Source organism: Uranotaenia lowii, chromosome 3 (genome assembly GCF_029784155.1).
Source record: "Uranotaenia lowii strain MFRU-FL chromosome 3, ASM2978415v1, whole genome shotgun sequence".
Classification (NCBI taxonomy): domain Eukaryota; kingdom Metazoa; phylum Arthropoda; class Insecta; order Diptera; family Culicidae; genus Uranotaenia; species Uranotaenia lowii.
This window is the reverse complement of record NC_073693.1, coordinates 78562432-78587803: the sequence shown is the minus strand read 5'-3', so window position 1 is coordinate 78587803 and position 25372 is coordinate 78562432. Positions and strand designations below refer to the sequence as shown.

At 35.5% G+C, this 25372-nt stretch overlaps 1 protein-coding gene across 4 annotated transcripts in view; it reads right to left on the bottom strand.

Moving 5' to 3' along the window:
• LOC129751335 (protein windpipe) overlaps positions 1 to 9644 on the bottom strand; it is a 95652-nt gene extending 86008 nt beyond the window's left edge. The window contains exons 1-2 of one of the 4 annotated variants that reach the window (XM_055746779.1): positions 9530 to 9644; positions 7988 to 8869 (exon numbers count right to left, since the gene is read on the bottom strand). The gene's annotated coding sequence lies outside the window, so the exon portion shown is untranslated. Of the gene's footprint in view, positions 1 to 7987; positions 8870 to 9325 lie in introns of all 4 variants that reach the window. The other 3 variants (XM_055746781.1, XM_055746782.1, XM_055746780.1) reach the window with 3 other exon arrangements.
• Between the last annotated feature and the right edge of the window lie 15728 nt (positions 9645 to 25372).

Sequence of the window (25372 nt, the reverse complement as noted above, 5' to 3'; positions counted from 1 at the left end):
GAATCGTAAAGTCATAATAATTTTGTTAGCATAATTAAAAGAAGTTTGAAAAGCTTCAAACATTGAATTTGCTTTCAACATAAGTTGCATCATTTCCATTAAATTTTGATGCAAAAATTTTAATTTTTCCTCAGTAATCTCACCCAAATCAACAAAATTGTTAGGATCAGAAAATGAAGGAGAAGAACAAGTATTTGAATTTCGGGGATTTTCCCAAGCCTTCGCATGAACGTTGAGACTTGGTTTTTTCCCATTTTTATTAGTTAAACCTGAAGAGGGAATCCCATTTTCAACCACCTCTGAGAACGATAAACAACGAGTCTGGGGCGCAGATTCAGCACAGGTAACATTAAAATCACTTCGGGTATTACCCAGCCGTGATTCCAATGTAGGCCGAGGCTGACTGCGAACAGGCAGGTTGTTTGCCGGCCCGACGTGTGAAGACGAAAAAGAGGAAGGAGGAGAAGAAACTTTTCTGGAAACTTTGGGATTTTTCCTAGAAGCAATAATTTTTGCCCTGATGGGACAGTCTAGAGAATTCGAGGAATGATTACCTGCGCAATTCGCACACTTAAAAAATTCTGTTTTTGGCTTATCACCACCAAAAAGGCATTTAGATTTTTCATGATCGAATGAGCCGCAAAACATGCATCTGGCATTCATTCTACAATTTTTAGTGCCGTGACAAAAAGCTTGACAACGACGACATTGCGTAATATTTTGTAAAAAATTGGTAGTAGATTTACGAAAAGGTTCAAATTTTACTCGACAATGAAACATAAGACGAGCCTTTTCCAGAATTTTTAAATTATTAACCTGATCCTTTTTAAAATGGATCAAATAAAGTTCAGGAGCAAAACCAACACTACTGGTATTATTCGTGTTGGTTCTTTTCCTCATTTGAATTACTTGAATTGGAGAAAAACCTAACAAAGAATTTAATTCAGCTGTGATCTCATCCGGTGTCTGATCGCCAGTGAGACCACGAAGTACAACTTTAAATGGACGATCACTTCTAGTGTCGTACGTAAAAAATTGGTGTTTTAAATTATTCAAATAATTTAAAACCTTTTGAAAATCATTAAAAGATTCCGCCAATATACGAGCAGTTCCCCTTCGACCGATCTGAAAAGAAATCTTCACATCCTTGACGGAAGTGACGATTTCTTTTCGAAAGGCATTGAAGTCAGGAATCGTGACCGTTATTGGTGGAATCTTTTCGTTTTTAAGAGTATAAGAAGAAGAAGGTTTCTTAGTACTCTTATCAGAATTAAATATGAATATTTCCTCATCACCGATGTTATGAAGGACATCGAATGAATTGGAAATTTCAACTTTTTTGGGCGATGGACCTGAATTAGGTTCGGCAATCCGTTTTCTTCCGGCCCTTGACCCGGCCGATGACTTCCCCATGCTGGAAAGAAAAGAGAAAATATGAATAAAAGAAAATGAAAATAATTTTAGCACTGAAAAGTGCTGATTGAAATACAGGTAAGGAAAAAATAAATAATGTAAAATGTTCCTGCAGATACACAGCAACGATACGATGCTCCGGCGTACGTGTTGACGGCTCAACGGTACAGATGGAAGTAACTGTTAATGGCTGAGGTGCCAGAATGAAGCCCCTTCGCCTTCCTACGAACACTCTCCTGGAGCTCGCGGTGGAGCCACGATTACGAGGCAAAATTAACTGCTGTGCTGTTAAAAGTGGCATGTTACGACGAAATGACAACCCGAGCGGCTGTCGTTCAACAGTTTGGTAGGTATACTAACAACAACAAAACGACAATTAGCTCTGGATCAGCCATTCGGCGATGTTGGATCAGGCGTTGAAAATGGATCTCCGAAAAGTCAAGGCTGGTCATCTCTTTCGAGAGGCGGTTTCCGAAGTTGATCATTCGTTTCCTTTTCAGAGTTGTTAAGAGATTGAGCCAGGAACAGTTGTTGGATTCCAATATAATGTTTTTTTACTGATTATAAATACAGAGTTTCGACTGGTAAAATGGTAGAACTGGTAAATTTTCCGGCTTCTTCAGTCAATTTCGATCTGTTTTGATGATGTGACACATATTGTTATATTGACCTATATTGTTATATTGACTTGAATAATGCTTTTGAAATTCATTCAAAACTGAAAACATGTTTTATACAGGATGGCAATGTGAAAGTGATGCACTTTTTTTATTGCCATTATTCGGAACCAATTTCAATATTATCTGTAAGTAGAAAATACACTAAATAAGTAAGTATTTTAGTTCGTATTTTTCACCTTGATGGTTAATAACGGCACGCAGGTCACAACTTTTTTTTCGGTCGAAAAGTTGTTAGCTCTGAAGGGAACATCAAAAAGCTAATTGATCGTGTTCATGGAGGATATTTTCGTGATTTTTTGGGGAAGAATATCAACGAAGGGAAAATTCCTACAACTATTAATTTATAGTGCCGTGAAAATGAACTAGGGGTACATATTACTTTCAACATATTTTAAAAAAGGCCATTTGCATCCTTGCACCCTAATGCTTTTAGTTATAATGAACCTTCCAACAATATTCTCCATGTCAAATTGGCATAAAAAGTTGCCGTTGACCGATTTAGATAACTCTAATGATTGTGCATGATTATTTTAGCCTTGTGACTTCAGGAAAACATATTCAAGCGAAAGTTATTTTCCATGGCTAAAAGAATCACTTATCTACAATCAATTCCTGGAAAAGCCATTTTGCAAAAAATAACTTTCTAGAATAAATCATAGAAGTTGCCATTTTTTCTTCAAGAAACTGTTTAACCAAATGAGGGATTTTGAAGGCTTCAATCTAATTTTATTATATATTGTAATTTTATTATTTTTTACAACAAGCACAACCATCAACGTATCAATATCAGAAATAAAAGTACAAAATTTGGCTTATTGTTAAAAAACATTTATTTTCTATTTTGTTAACTTGATTAAAATTTGCGACTTTGGTTTGAAATTTTGTTCTGCTGAATTTCTCCTTACGATTGAATACCAGTTCTTTTATCAACAAAAATCTATCATCAGATATTTTTTATTTCATAATTAAAATCCGGTGAATAAAGTTTAACAAATTTAAATTTAGATTTATGAAGGAAACAAATACTTGAAAGTGGATCTAGATCTAATTTCACATTTCAGATTTTCACCAGGCTAGTATTTCTAAATAGACTCTTGTTGAATATAAAATTTGAATCAAGAGTCAAATTTTTAAAACTGCGATATGCTGCAATTGCTCTTGGATTTTATCGACTTTTTTCGGCGAGTTTTAATATAAAAAACAATTTTTAACAGTTGTCCAGACGTTTCGAGCTACTCTGGCTTTCGCTCCCTATCCTGCAATTTGAATCCTTGATGAAATTGTCTTATTGATATGTTAATTTTGAATATAAAACATATATTCGAGCTGACTCTTAACCTTAGTTTATAATTTTAATTCCTTGACCGAATTTTGCATTTTCCACCTAAAGTCAATGTCTATAAATTATGAAACAAAATTTGAAATTTATATAAAAAATTAGTGTTATTTGAACTCCGAATTTATAGTTGCAATATGATTTTTTTCAAGTATTTATTCGTAAAATCAACCATTGTAAACCTTTTCATGTTTCATTTCTGCGTTAGAATTGAGGGCAAAACTTCAACTCCAAATCTTTAAACTAGTTTGAATTTCATATTTTGGATCTGGAAAATCCTTTTTATTTTATTTTGAAATGCAAATCCAGGCTATTCTATCTTACAACATTACTAAATTCACATCACATCAGCCAATTTAAATCATTAAATAGGCTTCCAAAGAATCGTTCAAGCTTATTTTGACTTTTGATCTGGACACAATATTAAAAATTCTAATGTCTGAAAAAATCTGGGCAAAATCTGGGCAACCTTATTGAATTTAATATTTGAGACTAAATTATTTTCAACCAGTAAGATTTTTTTTGAAAACTGAAGAAGAATCGGGAAGCTGTGATGAGATTTCGTTGTTTTTTTTGGGCTCTACGGTTTAAATAAACCTTAATGTAATTTTCTTTAATTGATATTCTTCGGTGATTTACAACGATAAGTAAAACTGTTGTTTTTTTTTACTTTAAATAAAAAAAAATAAAATAAACCTTAATAGAAACTTGGGAAAGAGTTGTCCTTTTCTACAAATTTTTTTCTTTCTCTACTGGTACAAATCATCTGATATTTTATTTATCGTTTCCATGTACGGTTTTCTATATTATGACTCTTAATTATATTTTCTACAACAAACTTTTTTCCTCAATAAAGATACGGGCTATAAACAGGCTTATAAAAAGTTAATATCCACGATACTTTTTTATATTTATTTTCTGTTTCAAAACTTCCAACTTTTTCAAACCTGAGGATGAATAAGCGTTTAACAAAATTAATGGGTCAAATTCCTTTTTATAGGATTTTATTTACCAAATCTTTGTTCTTGATATAAAATACCTTTGTTTGGAAAGCTTGGCTTAAAAATTTTACTAATATTAATCGATGAAACATTTGATCTTTTTTTCATTGTTTTTTTTTTGTGCATAGTGAAAAACTCGTAACCCATGACAAACAATTTCTTTTATTTTTATTCCGAATGGTGTAAATGTAATCCAGGGAGTGAATAGAGGAAAAAAATTAGATATAAATTTACAACTCGAATTTGAGTTTCATACAATTAATTCAAATTCCTGTGTCCCTTGGAGGAAATTATTCAAATAACAACAAATACAATTTGTCTTTGAAAGATAACAAATTTGAAATATTCAAAATTTGTATCATGTGTAATTCCAATACCAGATTTTAATTCCTCAAAAGCACATATTATTGAAATTAATAAGTTTCCTATATTTGAAACCTTGTTCTTTCTCTTGTTCATTAAAATCAATGAATTTACATTACTTGAAAATACGCACTGGACAGACGCACTTGCAGTCGGAATTTTGTAATCCCTGTACATTTTATGACTCAAGAAACATCAACTCGAAATATTTTGATAAATTGTAGTATTTTTGATACACCATCGACGGATGGAATAAAAAAATTAAAAAATTGCATAAGTTGCATAAGATGAAATTTTTGTTTAATAAAACATCCAAAAATTCAAATAAACTTGGAATAGAGTTTGTCTTCAATTGTTGGTTTTCTTATTGGTTTTCAATTATTGGTTTTCTTAAGCTTTATTTCGTGTAACATGAAAAAAGATAAGTCTTTCATGAAAAAATATAATCTATTTTAAATTTTAAAAAGTCTGAATTCTCTGGAAATTGTTAAAAAATGGCAGGTTTTGCTGGATAGAGCTTTCAAATATTTCAGGAAAGGATTTTGTCGAGTTTAAATAAATCAAAAAATTCATTAGCTATGCTTTCAATCGAGCTGTCAAAAACGGTCAAATTAAAAAAAAAAATACAATAAAAATACGATCATTAATCAATAAATTTTGTACACATTTTTCAACTATTTGTAGCGAAAATTCTCAGAAACGAAATCGACTGTTCTTGGATACTCTCCCGCTGTAACATTTATGCCCCAGAAAGAGCTCTGCGAAACCGTGACTGGCTTTCACTGGAATCGAGAAATACACGCTATGGCAGCAACGACCCCTTACGTTCCGCAAAAATTAGCTTCTTACGCCATTATGCCCTCTTTGACTTTAATGTCTCAACTGCAACATTTAAACGCTTGATCGAATCTAACATAAGTGACCAGTTAAGAAGCTAGAAATCTCAAAATGTAAGTTTAGATAGACCTAGATTTAAGTAAACCATTAAGACGCTTACGTCAGATGGTCTTTTTTTATAAACAACAATAAACAATAAACAACTCACCAGATTTCTTAATAAAGACAAAATAAACATGCCGAAACGTCGGATGTAAAAAAATATAAAAATATAAAAAAAACGTTTTATGATTTTTTGAGACTGAAATCGCCAAGAAACTTTTTCACAAAAAAAATTCTTTTGAAATTTTTTCGCTTAACTATCAAACAACTTTTTTTGGGGTGAAAGTTTGTTTTAAGGTTTGTTTACATGGAATGTACTGCAAGAATAAAAAAAATATCACCTAATCTACCAAAGATATATTTTTCTAATTTTTCTGTACATCTCTGGCGATTTTTGAATGAATAATTTTGTTTTCCCATTCAAATTTCTTTACAAATTCAAAACTAGTTGCGCTAAAACAGGACTGAATAAATCACTTGCAAAATTTATATTGCTATTTGTGGCAATAAAAACAAACAAATGTTCAAAGCGTTTCACCCTCTAAATGCACTGATTAGATATGTTGTCTAGTAAACCATTTCATCAAATGGCCATTTAACCCACTAGGCGCATTTAGGAACACTTTCCCCTACCCTAAATTTGTATACTGGCCTCCCTTTCTTGAAGAGGCAGGGCTTCGCTAGGAGAATTCCCGGCGTTAAAAACTTATTAATGCCAATTTTCACGTCAATCTGTTTAGTTTTTTCCGAGTGTATGTTTTACATACAAACATAACAAGCATTATTCATAAAGTATATAGATAATAAACCATTAAATTTTCATAATAATCACTTCTGAAATCGGTCTTAAATAAATTGAAAGAAAGAAAAAATACTCAGCTTTTCATTTAAGCTTTCGATTAGTAAGATCATCTCAAAAATCGAGAAATTAGAATCGAAGGTGCCCAAATAAATATGTGGACACCAAGTTGTGAAAAGAAGCCTAACTTAACTCTAAAAGTTATTTAGACCTTTTCAAAGAATCGTGAAGTTTCACTCAGATCCTACAAGAGTGTATTCGATTACAGTTTGATGCTCTATATAGAAATTTTTATAAAGTGTATTATTGTAAATCAAATAAACTCCAATAGTTTAGGACGAATTGTTTTCCTTTTTAAAATTTTCCCAATGATGCATTACGGAATGAAAATCTTCACTAACAGATTAAAAATGTCTTAAATGAGTAACTAGACTTTAAAAATAACAAATAGATAATATGACCATAAATAATCAACTAATAATGTGATCATATCTGCCTATTCAAAACAATAGTACCTCAAATGATAGTTTAGCACACTTCTTCAAATATTTCTGCAAAAGCTTAGTAATAAAATTTTCGAAAAAAGTTTATAATCAATGTTTTATATAGTTAAAAGAAAGGACCCTTTAAATTCAATCTCACCATTTCGTTGAAAATTTCTGAAAAAAAACGGATTCCATCCAACAATTAGTTGAAATCAACTGTAGATTTTTAATATCCGAAGATCCAAAATCAAACGTTGATTCTACGATGTAAATCCCTAAAAGGATCAGTCTTTAAACTTGTGAATGGAAACGATATAAATCCAGCAAAGTATAATACAAAAATTGGTTGGAAGCGATGGATCAAATATTTGCCACTAAAACGATGCAATATCACATGTGTGAATTTCGCTGATATTTTTTCGTGAGGTTATAGCTTTTAAAGATGAATCACGTTTAACAAACTGTGAATGTTTTTTTTCAATCTCGTTTTTTTTAAAAAGGATTTTTAGATAAATTTACTTTGCAGATAAACTGTATCATAAAAGTTCATTTGGAACACTGTGGTTTCGTTCAAAAATATTCCGTATAAATTATGAAGTTATCCACAATGAGATTTGTGTCGTGCAGGACCTTTGCATACCTATAGCATTTTTTTCTAAAGCCTTGGTTTTCGCTATATTGTGTTTGATGATATTATCCATCTTTGCATATTATTATTTAAAAAAATATTGAAAAAAGCATTTTTTATAGTGTTCTTTACACACTTAACCATTTTGTAAGGGGTCATAAATATGGAAGGAAAAACATTTTCAGCGAAAAGCTGTTCCAATAAAAAAATAAATGTTTCCTAGTATTCCGATAATATTCTACAACAACCCACCATTCATAAAAAAATATCATAAATATGTGACGTCACCACTAAGTGCGTTTGCTCATCGTTCTTCGTCATGAACCCGTTCACCACTTCTTACCTGTTCGAGTTGAACGCGCCGGCCGCCGCTGCTGCTTCGAAAAAAAAAACTGGGGGAACCTGAGGAAGAGCAACTGTCTATCGCACACGTTCCCGTTGATCGCTGTCCGGTTTCCCACCGCTGCTCGCTGCCTGACTGATCTCAGCCGAGTTGTTAATGGCGATGCTGTGTATGTTTACGTTTGCGCGTCCCCTCTGCTGTGTGCCGCGATGACGCCTCTTCTCGCGAATTGACTGACGTATTTTCCACGGCAGAGCACCACCACCGAGAGGGGAATCCCACGCACTAAAACGATGGAACAACTTCTTTTCGATTTCCTTGATCGGAGAACGTCACCAGACACGGGCGATCGTGAGTCAGCAAAGCACCAATTCCACACCGGGTCTTGGGTCTGGGGATTGGGTCTTTTTTGGAATAAATATTCAGGGGAACACCGATTTAGTCGACTTGTCACCTTTCAATTAATCACACTCACGAAGGAAGACTTCGGCCGGTAGCTATCGATCGGCAACTTTGTTACCGTTGATTCACGAGGTTCAATCAGGAACGATCACTCACACTGAATGGAGATATTTAGTATTGACTTTTTTTCACTCTGTTTCGGTGGCCCCACGGTATTCCAACCGTGCACTTAATCACTGACTTATTTACGAATTTCTTAGCCACTCATTGAATTGGGTTTTTTGGCTTTCGCTTTTCAACCTGAAGCCGTAATCACTCTTCGCTGTACCTTCTTCGACGGAGTTTCCGTTATGCAATACTTCTTCGCGTAGACTGAAATCCCGTTTTTCGGTTGTTTTCTAGCACATTTCGGTGATTAATCAAGAAAAGTATTCTTTCTTGTGCTACGTGGGCTGTTGTCTGATAGGCACTAATGGATTCCTAAAAGAAGAGAAAAACTTGGCTTTACCACCTTGCACTCGTAGACGATTCGTAGAAGATCATCCGTCACCCACGGCTGAATACTTCTTCACTGTTCCACACCTTCGCCGCAACTAGAATGACCAAGATGATACCGAAAGTTCAACCCCAAGTGGTGATAAAAAATAGCACCTCTAACGTATGGCAACATGTATTCCGTACACTGATAAGAGAGATATCTCCCCTTTTTTCCGAGCAGTACAACTCGTGCTAGCTAGTTAGTGCTGATATCAATTCTCGGAGCTTCTAAATGCTGTTGCGGATCGAAGGTGTGATAAAGAAAACACTAAACACACAGAACACACGGAACCATTAAATTCGCGAACTTTTGAACAGTAAACACCATACAATTCACTGAGCGTCTCCACCGACACTTCCTGCAATTCCCTAAATTGAAAATTGTCTCACAAACCTCACCTCCAAACGGTTTTGCAACTGAAATAATTTATACCCACAGAGGTCATGAAGACACACCATCGAGGAACCGATACTGACACCAAGTTCAATCGAATTAAAACAGTAACTACGAACCTCGCTCACTTACGCCGGCTCCGTTCCACCGAACGAGCCAGTTCGCCGAAAAGGGGCAGGACAGTGTACAGCGCCCTAGTAGGTACCTACCCGATAAAGAATCCGAAACAACCGAAGCAACAAACGAAAGCAAGCTCACATCAAGCGAGAACCGAACCACCCATCCATCGCCGGTCGGACTGAAATTGCTACTGAGCTGTTGTTGTTTTTCCCAAGTCGGGCAGAGCCGCGAGAGACTCTTGCTTGCTTACTTGCTTGAACTCGCGATGGACGAAGCCGCTGGTGCCGGTTGCCCTCTTCCATCTCTCGTGAAGGCAGACAAAATATGCACAAAATGTGATACGATGGCGGTGGTCTGACCGAAAGGCTGCGGACCGAGCGCGCTGCCCCAGCTGAAGACATGAGGATGGTGATGATGACGAGCCAGCAACAACAACCCGGTTCTTCGGTGGATTTCGTAGTGGACAGTGGTCGAATTCTTGAGGTCGGATTTGGTTTTAAGCGAATGAATTCTGAATTTAGAGTTCAAAATTAATCTTTTGGATACAGATCGTAATGTAAAATATTTTTCATCCGACTCTGAATAACTTCACGAATAACACTGACTTCATCTTTATTGTTGACTTTAAGATTTGAAATTTCTTAAAATTTTAACAGACTGCAATATTTACAATACAATGTAAAAAAATAAAATAACTTCAAACAAGATACTTTATGCATTCTTGTTCAGGAATTCTTGTTGAGATGACATACATAAATTCAGATTGTCCTTTTTTAGATGGCGAGAGACTATCCTCAAGTAATATTAAGAGCAAGTTCACTGGTGTTTGGAAAAAGTGGTAGAAATTTTGTCACTTTTAGCACATTTTGACAATTTTGCCATGCAATAACATTTTCAAGATCTGTGGCCTACAAGTTTTTTTTTACAACACGTGTTGTAGATTCGCATGCTGTGATGCAAAAACAGCAATATTTCTATCACATACGGCTGAAATAGAAGCAGTGCTGTAAAAAAAAAATACAACGCCCTAATATCTTGAAATCATTTTTGCATGGTAAAATTTTCAAAATGTCAAAATTTCTACCACTTTTTCCCAACACCAGTGAACTTGCTCTAAGTGATACATATGTTCTGTTTAGATAAAAAAAAATATAATTTGGGATAGTAGCTCTAAATCCCAACGAGTGCGTTCAATATACTCGAATCGTTAAGAGAAAAGATCACAAATCAGTACAGACTGAGAAAAGATTCGTTCATCATGTTTATTAACCTCGGATAAAACCTCGTGTGACGAACGTCATCACACGAGAATGAACATCGGCGTCGTTCGTCCTCTTTTGTGTTTCAAACGTCGAATCAAGTGGACACTTCCCTACAGGACAGATTAGTATAAAACGAAACACGGAGCGATCGAAGATTTCCTTCGGAACGCGAATCCGGAATTTCACAATGGTTATCCTGCCAGAAGTCATTTATTTTATCAAAGTAAAATTCATGATGTTTACACTGAAAGGAAATCTCCGTTTGCTGCGATAGAAAAAGTATTGGTGATTTTTGTGTTCGTCTCGAACGCATCCATTATGAATTTGATAAATTTTATTTGTGTTTTGTTTTTTTTTTGTTTTTTTTTTGTAGAAGTGTTATACAAATAAAGTGAGTTCTATTCGATTGGAAGCTTAACTTTCTCAATGCCCATGTTTGGATAAAGGTTTCAATTTTCTTAAGTTATGTAAACCATGTAAAGTTATGTTAATTATTAGTAGGAAAACGGCAGTTTAGTAACCAAGTAAGAGTAAATGCGAAAAACGCCTGTCCGGGACTTTGTTCCAGTAAGACAAAAACCACCAGTCGTGGACTCAGCTCCAGTTGAAGACATCGGTCCAGTTGAAGGCCTCGATCCAGCTGAGGACTTCAGTCCAATTGAGGACTTCGGTCTAGTTGAGGACTTCGGTCCAGCTGAAGATTTTGGTTCAGTTGAAGACTTCGGTCCAGTTGAGGACTTCGGTCCAGTTTAGGACTTCAGTCCAGTTGAGGATTCCGGTCCAGTTGAGGATTTCGGTCCAGTTGAGGACTTCGGTCCAATTATAGACTCCGGTCCAATTGAGGACTTCGGTTAAATTGAGGACATCGGTCCAGTCAAGGACTTTGATCCATTCAAGGAGTGGTTTGTTTTCAAAAAAAAAAAGAAAAAGTGGCCAGTTGAGGTAGGTCCAGTCAACACTACGTCTCAAATCCTGTTAGGCAAAGTTGACAATAAGGTTTTTTTGTAACATCTTTATTTGAAACTGCTCATACCTTCAGGCTTTAAGGAGCCAAACTCGTTTTGTTTGTTTACAATTGTGTGTTTTAATCTAGTTCACCACTTTTTATTAGAATAGATAAGAAAATAGATAGAGAAATATAAAAATAAAAAGAATTATAGACGAAGATTAATAGCTTTCAGGAAAAGGAACATGTAGTCCAAGTCTATCACGGCCAGCACATCTCTCACTTGTATATAGGGTGGTTTTCTTCGGGCCCGAAGGAAGTCTATAAAATTCGACAAACTGGACCTCACACTACCAAACAATAACCAATTAAGTTGTTTGATCAAATTTAGACAAATTTGTTAGTTGTCAGTTGAGAACTGTGGTACAGTAATGTCAAATTTGCCAGCCGAGCACTACGAATAACTTAAGCAAACTTATCAGTTGAGATCTTCGTTCCAATGAATACAAAGTTGCCGGGTGAATTGTTTGATCCAGTTTAGATAAAGTTTCTAGCGTAGTTGCCAGTTATCTTCTTAACATGTCGCCGAGATAAAGCGAGTTCGGCTATACACCTCCTATGAAACATTCCACATAAAAAAGGCTGAGTTTCTTATTCATTGGTAATGAATTGTACTTTCGGTGGAGCCAAATTCTCATTCCCCCAAACGATCCGTACACGTCACTCTATCTGTACCTTCACTCCCTTTTAAAAGTCCACTTAAAGGCAATTGAGAGCTAATAAATAGGAAATTTGGATCAAGTTGTGATACGTGATAGTTCGTTGCAAACGGACTGTGCCACGCTACATAGGATGGAAGATTTTATCATTCATCATACATCATTGCCCGTGGATTTCACTAGATGTATTAAAGCTGAACAAAGATCGCTCTCTAGACCGATGTTAAAAAAACACCCTATGAACGATGACTTTAAGGACCTCTCACTGCATGTCTATAAAAAAATTTAACGCGCCAAAGTGGAAGCTTAACAAAGTTATAATCACATACTGTTCAACAAATCAAACCAGAAAACAATGTGGAAGAATTTAAGCAAACTAATCGGACTAAATCAGCTTAAAACCGAAACAATATAATAAGAACTGGATGGACTCCTCACATCAGAAAAAAAAACTCGTAGCAAATTCTTCCCCCGATTATTTCTGTTAAGTTGGAACTCAACTAGCTGTCACATTCCTAAGAAATACTTACTTACTTACGACCAACAATCGAACAACAAATTAATCAAACTCGATTCCTCGAATAGTCCAGGCCCAGACGGCATTTCTGCGCAGTTCGTAAAAAATCATCATTATATTTTAGCACCGTTGATCAGAGACGTTTTCTACGACGAACGGGAAAACTCCCAGAATTTTTTAAAACCGCACGCGTTCCAATCTACAAAGCAGGATTAAAATCGATCTGTAGTAACTACCGCTCTATTTCGATCTTTTCGGTCTTCAGTAAAATCTTAGAGCCACTTTTAGCGGCTCGGATTTCGCAGTTCCTCAAACAGTTCAATCTCTTAAGGGGGGGGGTAGGGTCTAACGGGTATAAAAAAACACCATTTTCACGATTTTTTTCTAGAGCTATCGTTCAAACAAATGTATTCAAATTTTTTGCATTATACAAAGCATTGTTAAAAGAACATTTAGTAATTTTTTCGTAGAAAAATATTGAAAATTGAGCCGGTGACGGAGCATTTTCGAGGATGCCTTTTAGAAAACAGGATTTGCGGAGGACACTGTATCTCAGCACAGAATCATCTGAATTCAAAAAATCAGAGCAAAATATTTTTAATAGATGTTTTTCTGGACCCCAACGTTTTTATTTAACTTAAAAATATTTTTATGAAATTTTTGTGACTGTTTGAAGTAAAAACTACGATTTTTCACGAAAAAATCCGCCATTTTTCACCTATAAAATCTCCCCAAAGTAAAAAAAAATCAAAAAAGAAAAACGTTGGGGTCTGGTATTTTATATGTAGAAACTATGTTCCAAATTTGAAAAGAATCGGATAAGTAGTTTTCAAATGACGATGTCCACGGACTTTAAAAATGTGCTTTCGAGAAAAACGCGTTTGAAGTTTCTGCTCTTGCTTTCTTGCAGTATTAGATAGGAGGAGATAAAGGCCTATAACTTCTACAGTTTTGCTTCAATTGACTTGAAAATTTGACACAACATTCTTGAAATGTTTTACAATAAGAAAATAAAAAAATAAAAAAATCGATTTTTTTAAAGTGTTAGACCTTACCCCCCCCCCTTAAACAACTATCAATACGGCTTCCGAGAGGGTTCATGAATCCTTACAGCGGCCACCGAACTAGTTGACGATTTCACAACGCCCTTGACAACCGCAAATACATGGGAGTTTCGTTCCTGGATTTAAAATAGGCCTTCGACACGATCGATCCACAATACTGCTTGAAAAAATTGGATGCGCATGGAATCAGGGGTACCGCAAATTTCCTATTTGCCCGCTATCTGGCAGATAGGAAACAGTTTGTACAAATTAACCAAACAATTTAGGACACCTGTCTGTTGGAGTTCCTCATGGTAGCAATTCTCCTCCAACTCCTTCTGTTCATCTTGGCTCCTCCTGTTCATCTTGTGCGTGAACGACTTGAACAAACTTCGTTTACATTTAAAACCCAGACTAGTTGCTGATGTCATGTCGTTGTGGAATACTCTGACTTAAGCGTAATAATATCCCAAATCTCGAATGATCTGGATACACTTCAAAGTTACTTCGATGCAAACCTTTTGTCGTTAATCCTTGAAAAGACCAAATATGTCCTTGAAAAGACCAAATATGTCATTTTCAAATCAATTAACCGGCAGCTCGATTGTCCCAATCAACTACAAAATGGTCAAACAGTGATTGAGAAAGTCAAAAGTTTTAAGTATCTTGGGCTGACCTTTGAAGAGCTGATCAAATGAGATGTCCATAAAGACCGTTTGAGGAAGGAGCTTAGTGCTATATACAGCATAACAGCATAGAATGAACTTTTTGAGTTCTTATCCTAATCTAGTAGTCAGCTGGGCATGAACCTCTGTCACATCGGCTTCGAGAATAAGGTGACAAGACTCACGTGACTCCGACTCGACTCGACTATCGTCACCTCACGCGCGGCGCAGAATAAGGGGGATGGTCTCCATCTGGGGAGTTGCTAGGAAAAGCGACACAAAACTACTACAGGGTCTCAAAGCAGTTTATAAAAAAAAATCCAACCTTTTCCCAACGATAAGCCAAGCTTCAGAGTCTATCTTACCGGTAGCCGCACTCAGAGAACTTCAGACTGTCGTTCGAATCCACAGCATACTCCACAACCCGCTTATTCACCACAACCATCAAGTTCAACATCAAAATTACAGGTTTCCCACACGGTCAAGATGAAATCTACTGCGAAGAAGGGCTAACATCGAGAATATGAAAAGGTCTCCAGAATATTTCGGGACAACGAAATACATTATTTAACCAGTACAATTGAAACTCATAAGTAACAAAAAACAGTTTCGAACGCAAAGTTAAAGTCCACCTTAAGACCCATGTAGCCAACTTTCTAACGCAAAGCAAAAGCAAACTAAGGAGTGTGTTCGAAAAAAATGCAACACTTTGTTTTGTGAATAACTTTTGAATGCATGGATGAAAATTGATGAAGTTTTCAGCGATGTTTCCTGGTATTTAATGTAATGTTTACATATAGAAATTTTTGTGATGTTCTGTGAAGTTGTTTTTGAGGTAGAGTCCGACGAAGAAACTTTTCGACTCTAATTTTTGAGCAACATGTGCGCCATCTATAGATAATACATACTATGAACCATCTTCTTTCAAACGAAGTCAATTTTTGATTTCGTTTGCTGTTTCCTGAAGCTTGACCTACAAAATAACTCAAAATTTTGAATTTGGTCAAAGTTATAACAAATTCACTGATTGTTCTCCTACGGCACAAAAACAACATATTTAACTTTTTATCACTTTACCACCGTTTTTTCGTAATAACACGATTCCAGATCCAACTTAAACAGAGTATAAACTTTATGAGACCTATTGAAGAGCTTTGCAGAGAAAACGATCGCATTTGGAGGCATTCTCCTTTGTATTTTTAGCCATTCATCCTGTCAATCGTTATAAAAGCATCAGTATTTTGCAGTTTCCGCAGATCGTTAAATTTTTCAATGTTTTATCTTTGTTAATCTCCGGAAAATACAGGCGAGACTTGTCAACGAAAAGTTTCTGGTTGGAAATCTGCTAGGTGACCACTTTCCCGTTTGCTATCCTGACCAGTTCGTTTTGCTATCCATTACGAAAATTTTCAAAATATCTCTCTACAAGCAGTTCAAATATTTTGAGCTATTTTACCACTGTATTTTGTTTATTTTACCGGTGAAATCCAGTCTATTTGAAAGTCAGCTACACGAATCAGTCAGAAAAAAATGACTTTTTTATCTCTTCCTCGTACATTTTTTCAGATTGAGCTTGATGAAACCTCTCACATTCCTCTCACTTCATGGAATCAAAAATCTTCATATTCATTCAAATTTTAGCTCACTATCGGGTCCTTAAGGACTTCTTAAATCATTCACCGTGTGAACTTCGGTCGAATAGTTGATTTTCTGCTGTTTTTGCGTCTCACACCAGGAATTTCCTGGATTTTTTCGATGCTGCCTAAAAAATCAAATCATTGAACTTCAGTATTGGACGCTATCTCAAAAATCACTTAACAGATTGTCACCAAATTTTGTACACGTACACTTTACATTACTAGGTGGCTTCACTGAAAATTTCATCGATATCCATCCATGCATTTAAAAGTTATTCACGGAACAAAGTGCTGCATTTTTTCGAATACACTCCTTAGATCGATGAACCATTAGCTCTACAGAGCCTTTTTAACAGAGATTATTCTCACTGGAAATGTCCGCCAGCCACCGCCGCCACCACCACTCAAATAACAAATCAATTAACAGAATTGTGAAGAAAATAAATAGTGTAAATTTCAAAGTTCGAGGCAAGAATTTATGGCGTATAACTTCTTTATAATAAAGGGTGATACGGTAAAAATTTGGTCAAAGGAAAACCTGTGTAAATCGGTAAAATCGTTTATTTAAAAAATCAAATTATATTTCTTTTTCAAGTTTAATTAGTATAAAATTCAGGAAAAATATTCAGTTAGGCTTCCGCTGTTCCAAATCCGAATTGCCGGGCCTTACGCTTAACCTGCCATTAGATTTTGTACAGCTACCTTGTTCATCTTCTTCGCCGCAGAAAGCCAGTTTGCCTTGAACTGCTGATCGTCCTTAGCAGTTTTTTTGGTCTTCTGTAGGTTCCGCTTGACAATAGCCCAGTATTTCTCAATTGGGCGGAGCTCTGGCGTGTTGGTAGGGTTCTTGAGGGTTCTTCAACCTGCACGTTATTGGCGATGTACCACTCCATGGCCTTTTTACCGTAAAGGCAAGATGCCAAATCCGGACAAAACAGTACGGAACAACCGTGTTTCTTCAGGAAAGGCAGCAGGCATTTCCTGAAGAAACGCCTGCAAATTCTTGGTTGACAGTCCCGGAAGCTATGAAAATGCTGCTTTTCAAACCACAGGTACAGATGGCTTGACAAACCAAATATTTTTTCGCGAACTTTGACAGTTTCATGTGCTTGAAAATATCTGCTACCTTTCCCCTTCCTTTTGCCGTATAAAACTCCTGTCCCGGAAGCTGCTTTTAGTCGGCTTTGACGTAGGTTTCGTCGTCCATTACCACGCAGTCAAACTTCGTCAGCATCGTCGTGTACAGCCTCCGGGATCGCGCTTTGGCCGTCGTATTTTGTTTATCATTGCGATTTGGAGTCACTATCTTCTTGTAAGTCGATGATCCGGCTCGTTTTTTGGCTCGATGCACGGTTGTAGACGATACACGCAGCTTATTTGCGACTACCGGCAACTGTCTTTGTCGTCTCAACGGCTTCCAGTTTTCGATTTCCCCCCGATCCAGACTTCCTGTCTGCCGATAAACGTAACCCAAACACCCAAACCCAAGAGTGAATTCCAAAATCAAAATAGGAGCAACATTCTACACATACACCCCTTCAAAATGAGGGGTGTTCTGGTTTTTTAGATGCAAAATTGAAAGAAATACGTCAAATTGATATTAACCATATTTTGACCGTATCACGCTTTATACGAGGTATATTATAAAGAAGTTATCGAGCAAAGAAAAAAATAGCCCCCGTTACCCCACTTTCCCCTTACAATTATTGGTTTCAAAAAATACTTCATTTGCACGATTGAAACTATAAACAATTGAAGATTCAAATGTGGTTTGATCACCATCGAGGCATATTCAGCATTTAATATCAATTATGTATTTTTAACCATAAGTTAAACCATTGAAATTCAAGGATAAAGTAGTGGAAATTTTAATACGCAAAATGCATGGATATTTTAATAAGTTTCGTGAAAATCTTAATATAAGAGTAGAATAAAGTTATCCAAACTAAAATTGGTCTTGTTTGTGAATCAGTGGTTGGCAAGTTGTCAGTGGTTCGGATCAGTGGTTGACAAGTTATATTGTGCCCTTTAGCAAAAAAAAATCAGAAACATGGTTGAGTAACTGACAGCTGAAGACAAACTAGTGCTATATTTGCCTTTGTCGGAAGTCGCAAGTCCGGACTTCCGATGTACAATTTAGTGTTTTAGTGCGATAATGACTGTTTGAGTTTTCAAATCAGATTTTTTGACGATTTTAGGTAGTTAAAGAATATACCGAATAAATAAATAAACTAAATAAATAGTTTTTATCAATTTGGGTTCTTCTCACATAAATTACTTGTTGCTCTATTTTGTGTTAAATTTTATTTTTCTATTTTGTGTATAATTTTTCATGTCTCCAGCAAGAGTTCGAGGCAATTTTCCCACTGTGCAACACCGAGGTAGTTTTCTCGACATCGCATCGGAACAGCAAAATTTTCATTAGGAAATGTTTCTCTCTTGCGATTAGAGCTTTTTTGTTTTATTTTTATTTTCGTTACGTTCTTCTCTAGGTTCTCTTGATTCCATCAGGCTAAGTGTCAACATAATATGATAGAAAGCTCCGTGTCATGCAGCAATCTATGGACCCAAACTCGTATTTATGATGGTGGCGCTCATGGGAAGGTTTCTTGTTTTGGTCTTGCATTGATGTAGTAAACGGCAAGGTGCTTGTTTTCAGAGGAATGCATTTTCATTAAAAACTTTAACTGCAAAACTATCAAATAATTTGTTGTAAATTATTTTAAAAACAAAATTTGACTTGCAAAAAGCAATTCGGATTAAACAAAGTCTATACCAGTCCGTTTGTGGTTTGAGTTTTTTTCAAGTGGTTGAAGATGACATTAAGTTGAATTCAATAAACAATTCAATTTTAGAACAGGTAGCGAAATTAACACTTTGAATCCGTTAGCACCATTGTTGGCTCAGTAATTCACCAACCACCGGTCGAGTAAGTCGTACAGAAATGAGTTGAAGAGGATTTTTATCCGCAACCGGTGTGTTGTGGTGCTAAGAGAGCAGGAAGATAAAACCAGAAAAAAAATTCATTCTACGGTTTCCCTCTTGTGGCTAGCCCGATTTGATTATATTTACTTTTGGCAAAGACAATTTGTGCTACCGTAGTAGATATTTGAATGGCGCAACAAAAGAAGTCAGCAAAATAAAAAAGCGAAGCAAAAAAAAAACCCACAACTGCTGTTGTTTGGTGAAACGGAATTTATTTTTGAACCGATTTCGACCCGAGTTGCAAAAATTATTTGCTGTCTGATGACGGTAACCGGGATTTGAGGGCAATTATCATCGGATACTGGTTAATGCTTGTTTAAACATTCCGATGGGTTCAACTTAATGAAATGGATAGTTCTTGAATCAGAAATTCACAATATTTAATTGCAATATATAAAAAATTCTGGGCTCAAAAGGTAACTGTTAAAAAAATGATTTATAGATTTAAAAAATAATGTAAAACAAAGCATGTTCTCGTGATAGAGGGTTCATCATAGCGATTATTACCAATTTTGTTTAGTGTTTGGTGATTCTCGAACAATCGATTAGTTTTCCTTCCTTTTGAATGTTATCTTCACGCCCACGAGAACTCCGAATACAGAAATCGCTCAATTGACCCTCTCAAGTCAAAGCTCGAACGATTGACAAAAATGACGAAGACGACGACGTCATACGTTAAGGTTAGCGCGGTCGTTCATCGTCAATTCCTAGCGTCACACATCCGTACGTCGTTAAAGCGGCGTTATTTTTTTAATGGCCCACAATACAATCGAGAAGGTAAACGCGAAAGACTTGCGCGATCGCGACGACTCATCATCATTCACCGGTTGGCTTGGTAATTCGAGAGCAGCGCCGGAACTCGTTCATCCGATCTAACACCACGGCATTATTCTGCTTCCTTTCTTTACACTGGTCTGCAAGATTGAGATTTTACTTCAAAATCAATTGATATCAATCCTTTATTCTAGGGAAAAAAGCAGCATTGGTAGCACCCAAGGCGCTTATTTAGAAATTCACAATTGGTGTCATATGGAACCAAAAAGTTCTCTCACGGTTCGCTAGAAATCACATCTGGTTAACGAGTCGCTTCTCATTAAGCTTTTCTTTCTACTGAAAATTTAAAAAAAAAAGAGTTTCACCTCTCCACTTCACAAAATAACCTTATAAATTTGATGACAAGTGTAAACACTACTATCATTGGGTTAAACCTCGTACGTTCTCGATTCACTTCGCGGAAATGGTGCTGAAAAAAACGTGATCAGACCGAGGCGCTAAACTTACGCTAACGCGTGCGATTCTTGGTTCTAGTCTTTATGCCGTAACACTTTTTCCCCGTCATAAGCGACCGAATTGATTATTTAGTAGGCAACTGCCTCTAGCAAGTAGGTACTTACTCTATTGATTATGGTTGCTAACTCTTAGATTTGAATGTGAATGAGATCAACTTTTAGTGGGATTAATTTTGTGGATTTTTTCCTTGTGAGAATTTTAATCAATTGATGCGTTTGGTGCGGGATTCTGGAAGCTTTCGTAATATCGGTAAATCGGAAGTAAATAATCTATATCCAAGAATATAACCCTGAACTTTTAAAATCCAACACTTGTGTTGAACTCGAAATCCAATTTGCAGTTTTTTTTAACGAAGTGTGAAAACGATGACCTTTTGTTGGGATTGTAAATTACCATTGGCGGATCCCTCTTGTAGGTTTAAAAGTACCATCTCGGGTGTTTTCTCACAGTGTTATGATAAAATCTATATTATTTTTGGGCAGAAAACGATATTTTAAATCAAAGCATTTTTTTTTTAAACATATAGTGGATAAAAAACCCTGTAACTTGACTATCAGTTTCACTTGCATGAGCACAATGTTTATCTATATGTGAAGCTATATTGAGTGTATCAACCATGTGACGAAATTTATTTGGTCATCATGTGATAACAACAGGTACTGACTGATAAATCGATAAAAAAGGCATTTATTTCCGCAATGTTCGATATCTGCAGCCATTTGAGTTGTTGCAGTTTGCAGATAGGTTGCAGCTAAGAAATTGAATTAAAAAAAAAACAAACCTACAGATAAGATTATTTACATTTCATGTATCGGTTTTGACAATTATTTTGTTACATTTACAAATTTAATTATTCTGTGGGATTTAACCAAATGGTTTGGTCCTCCTTGAGGGAACACTTTTTACAGTTTTACACATTTTAGTAAGTATTGATCTATTTTAGACTGCATCGCGTTATGAAAGGGGATCAATTGGAGCCACAAGAACTTTATATGAATGTCCGTTCTGTTTGAACTGTTTGAATTTTTGAATAATTTATCAAACTTTAGAAAAAAAAAATCAATGAGGGTGACAAAAAAATTACAAGGTATTCGATTTCGAGTCTTTATGCCAGTGACGGAGAAGCAATTATATCGCATTTTTGACACATAGTTAGTTTCGATCAGCATTGATATTTTGCAACCTCCTGTTTGGATATGGCCAAAAATCCCTTTCTTACGAATTGATGAAGTAATAGTAGGTTCTATTGATATTTCAAAATTACCAAAACTCAAAAAATCTCTCTTTGAAAATCTGTAAAAATATGATTTGAGACAATTTTTACGCATTTTTAATTTTTATGTTTCACAGAACAAAGTCAGCTTAGTTTACAGTATGCAAAAAAAGTTTATTCACCCACCTCACAAATTTACAAATGTTTCTCTGGTGAAAATCAAGTTGATTTCATGAATGTTCCTCCAGAATTTATCAATTTATGTTTATTTATTATATTGCCATTGAAAATACGGCGTTTATATCTTTTCTCGGGGTTTTATGTGATAAATTATGAAAAAGGGTAAAAAATACGCAATAAAAGTTTATCCACCCTCAAGTGGATACGACGATTTAAGTGTGTTTTACAAAGTTTTAGTGTGAAGCCTTCAGCTTTCTCGAATGTAAACATTGTGTCTAGCTGTCATTTAGCGCTCTTGGAGTTTTCGTTTCGTGTTCAAAATTGGAAGTAATTGGTTGCAAAATGCTCAAAAAAGCACAAATTCCGATCAGCATCAGAAATTTGATTGTTGAACATCACAAAACCGGCAAAAGCTACCGTAATATTGCCGATATTGTCCTGCTTTATTAAGATACGGTTGCTAGGATTGTTCAGGTGTACAAACAGCGTGGTTCAATCTCACCAGCTAAGCGTTCGGGGCGTCCTTCAAAGACTACAGGCCGAATTGACAGAGCTATCGAGAAGAAGGCAGAGCTGGACCGGGGACTATCAGCTCCGACAATTGCGAAACAGATTGAAAGCGAATTTTCCATTCAACTGACATCACAATCCATGCGATATCGTCCTCATAAGAAAGGTCTTTAGGGCAGAGTAGGACTTAAGAAGCCATGGTTGTCCGCAAAAAATATCAAAAAAAAGACTGAAGTGAGCCCTCGACCACATTTCATGGACCAGTGATGACTAGGTGATAAGGTGATTTGGTCAGATTAGTCGAAAGTAATTCTATTTGGGCCTGATGGTATCACAAGAAAATGGCGGTGAACCGGTGAAAGTTTGAAAAAGGAGTGTTTGCGGCCTACAGTCAAGCATGGAGGTGGTGCTTTACTTAACATACATTGATTTTTCAGTCAACTGAGCAAAACTTTGATTTTCATTTGCAGGTAGAGTCATGGTGTGGGGATTTATGGCTACATCCGGCGTTGGAGAACTTGAATTCATCGATTGAATCATGACCAAGGAGGTTTATTTGGATATTTTGAAGCGGAAACTACCAGCGTCTGCACAAAAGCTAAAGTTGGGGCGCAGATATACGTTCCAACAAGACGGAGATCCGAAACACACCTCAAAGCTGGTTTCGCAATGGTTCAAAGAAAAGCGTATCAAAGCTATGGAGTGACCAGCACAGTCTCCCGACCTTAATCCGGTCGAGCATCTCTGGTCAATTTAAAAAAAATTAAGGTTCAGGAGCAAAAACCAACAAGCATCCAGCAATTGCGGTAGGTAATTTCAACTGAATGGGAAAAAATCACCCCGGAAACAACTGCTAAGCTCGTTGAATCAATGCCACGACGTTGTCAAGCAGTCACACGAGGAGGTCACACGAAGTACTAAAGCAATGTGAGCCAGAGGGGTGGATAAACTATTTTTACGTTATTATTTATCTTTTTTTTTAACATCATATCTCAAATGCAACAGAATTCGTTTTTTTTATTTAGATCTTGAATGAATGGACTTTGTTTTAACATAAACAATAATAAACTGAACAACAATTAACTGTGTTTTAATTTTCCGTAGGGTTTTTTTTGGAATACATTTAGTTTTTCGCTGGGATTAGATAAACTTTTTTTTGCATACTGTATATTCTAGACCATGAGTGGCCAAACCATGGCCCGCTGCTGTCTTTTTGTGACCCGCGATGCTCTTTCCAAAATTTTGGAAAAACACTAAATTTTAAACCAACTACAGCTCTTCAGCTTACTGCGGAAATTTATTTTTCGATTGAAATATAAAAAAAACTATACTGAACCGATATTTGGTCTTGTAACCGGAAACATATTTTTCCATAGGTCCAGAAACTATCGCTGTCGGAACAAGCGGAATGGACCAAATAGCAAAACAAGGTTTTAATGTAGCTTTTTTATTATTTTTTGACGATGTTTTATTGAAACACCTCATACCTAGATTAATGATTAACTTGTTCATTTCCTCTTAATAGGTGCAACTTTTTTTTAAAGCGCATAAACTAATATCAAATTATATTAAAACGTAGCTAATCAGAGAACCAAAGAGTAAGATTAATACAGACTTTTAGATGACTTCTGTTTTGTCGATAAACTACGTTATCCTTACTATGTTCGAAACTTTTATCAAACGCGAAATTTCTTCAAAAAATTTCTAATAATTCTTCATTTCATGATATTTATTTTAAACAGTTGTGAATATTGTCAATTGAAAATAAAAAAAAAATAAAAATCTTCGATTTTCATTTATTCAAACCCAAACTGTTGCTAATTTTTTACTTTGTAAAACGAAGGATTGAGATTTCCAAAATCAATTTTGAATGAATCATTTAATTCCCGAAACTTTTTTCAACTTTGACGAGTAATCACTTATAAAACTGAAAAATAGTGGCAATACTTTTCAGATATTTAATTAGAATTGAAAAGGATTATTTTCAAGGATACAATTTGATACACCTCATGACATAAAGGGTTAAAAATTGATTATCAACTTAATGTTCAAATTCTTATATCCAGTAGGTGCTGAGAGTTTAGAATAAACTTTTAAAGTTAATCAAGCTTAATCAGCATTCATTAGAATTTCCGAGATTACTATTTTTTTCCGAATACCTTTTTTAAATCTCAATTACAGGCTGATTTTTGGTTGTCTTTGAAATAATATACAACTTATTCTAAACCGACGCTTTTTTATCAACTTAATAATTTGTTTTAAAAAAAATATATGTGATTTGTGGCCATTGTTTTTTAAATGTAACCAAAGAAAGCTTCAGTCTTAGAACACATATTACTATCCACCATTTTTATACCTTTTACTTTTGTACCTTAAGAATAAAAGTTAAAAAACTTTGAACTTTTTTCATTGAAATATCCTTATTATGATCTTGCCATTAAAAACGTATTAGTCCTTTAGCACTTTTCACAAATTTTCAATTAAGACTATCACATTAGGAACAAAAAAAATTTCATTCGTAAATATTTTTGATGGATTAGTCATAAACACATTTGATAGTACTTAGGTTTTTTTCTTATTTTCTACGTAATTCTATCACTTAAGTAAATGTGTTTTGAGTTGTATTTAAAATTTTCTTGTGTTGCTTTGCTGAACACATTTCTAATTGATGCTAAATCAAAAAGAGCTTGAAAACTGAATGATCTTGAAATGTATTTTTATACTCTATGCAAAAAATATACAAATGTCATGGATGTGGTAACTGTAGCAACTCTCCTTCGAAATAGTATTTTATTTAAAGATTTTACCTTTCTCTTCTATTTCAACTCTCACTTTTCCGACCACACAAAACCTTCCGTAATTTTTCCGTACTTTCACCATCAAAATAGAATCTAGAATAACTTTCCCTCGTTCATCCCCGTGTCTTCTCCGCTCAATCAGTTCACTCTCATCCATTCATTCATCT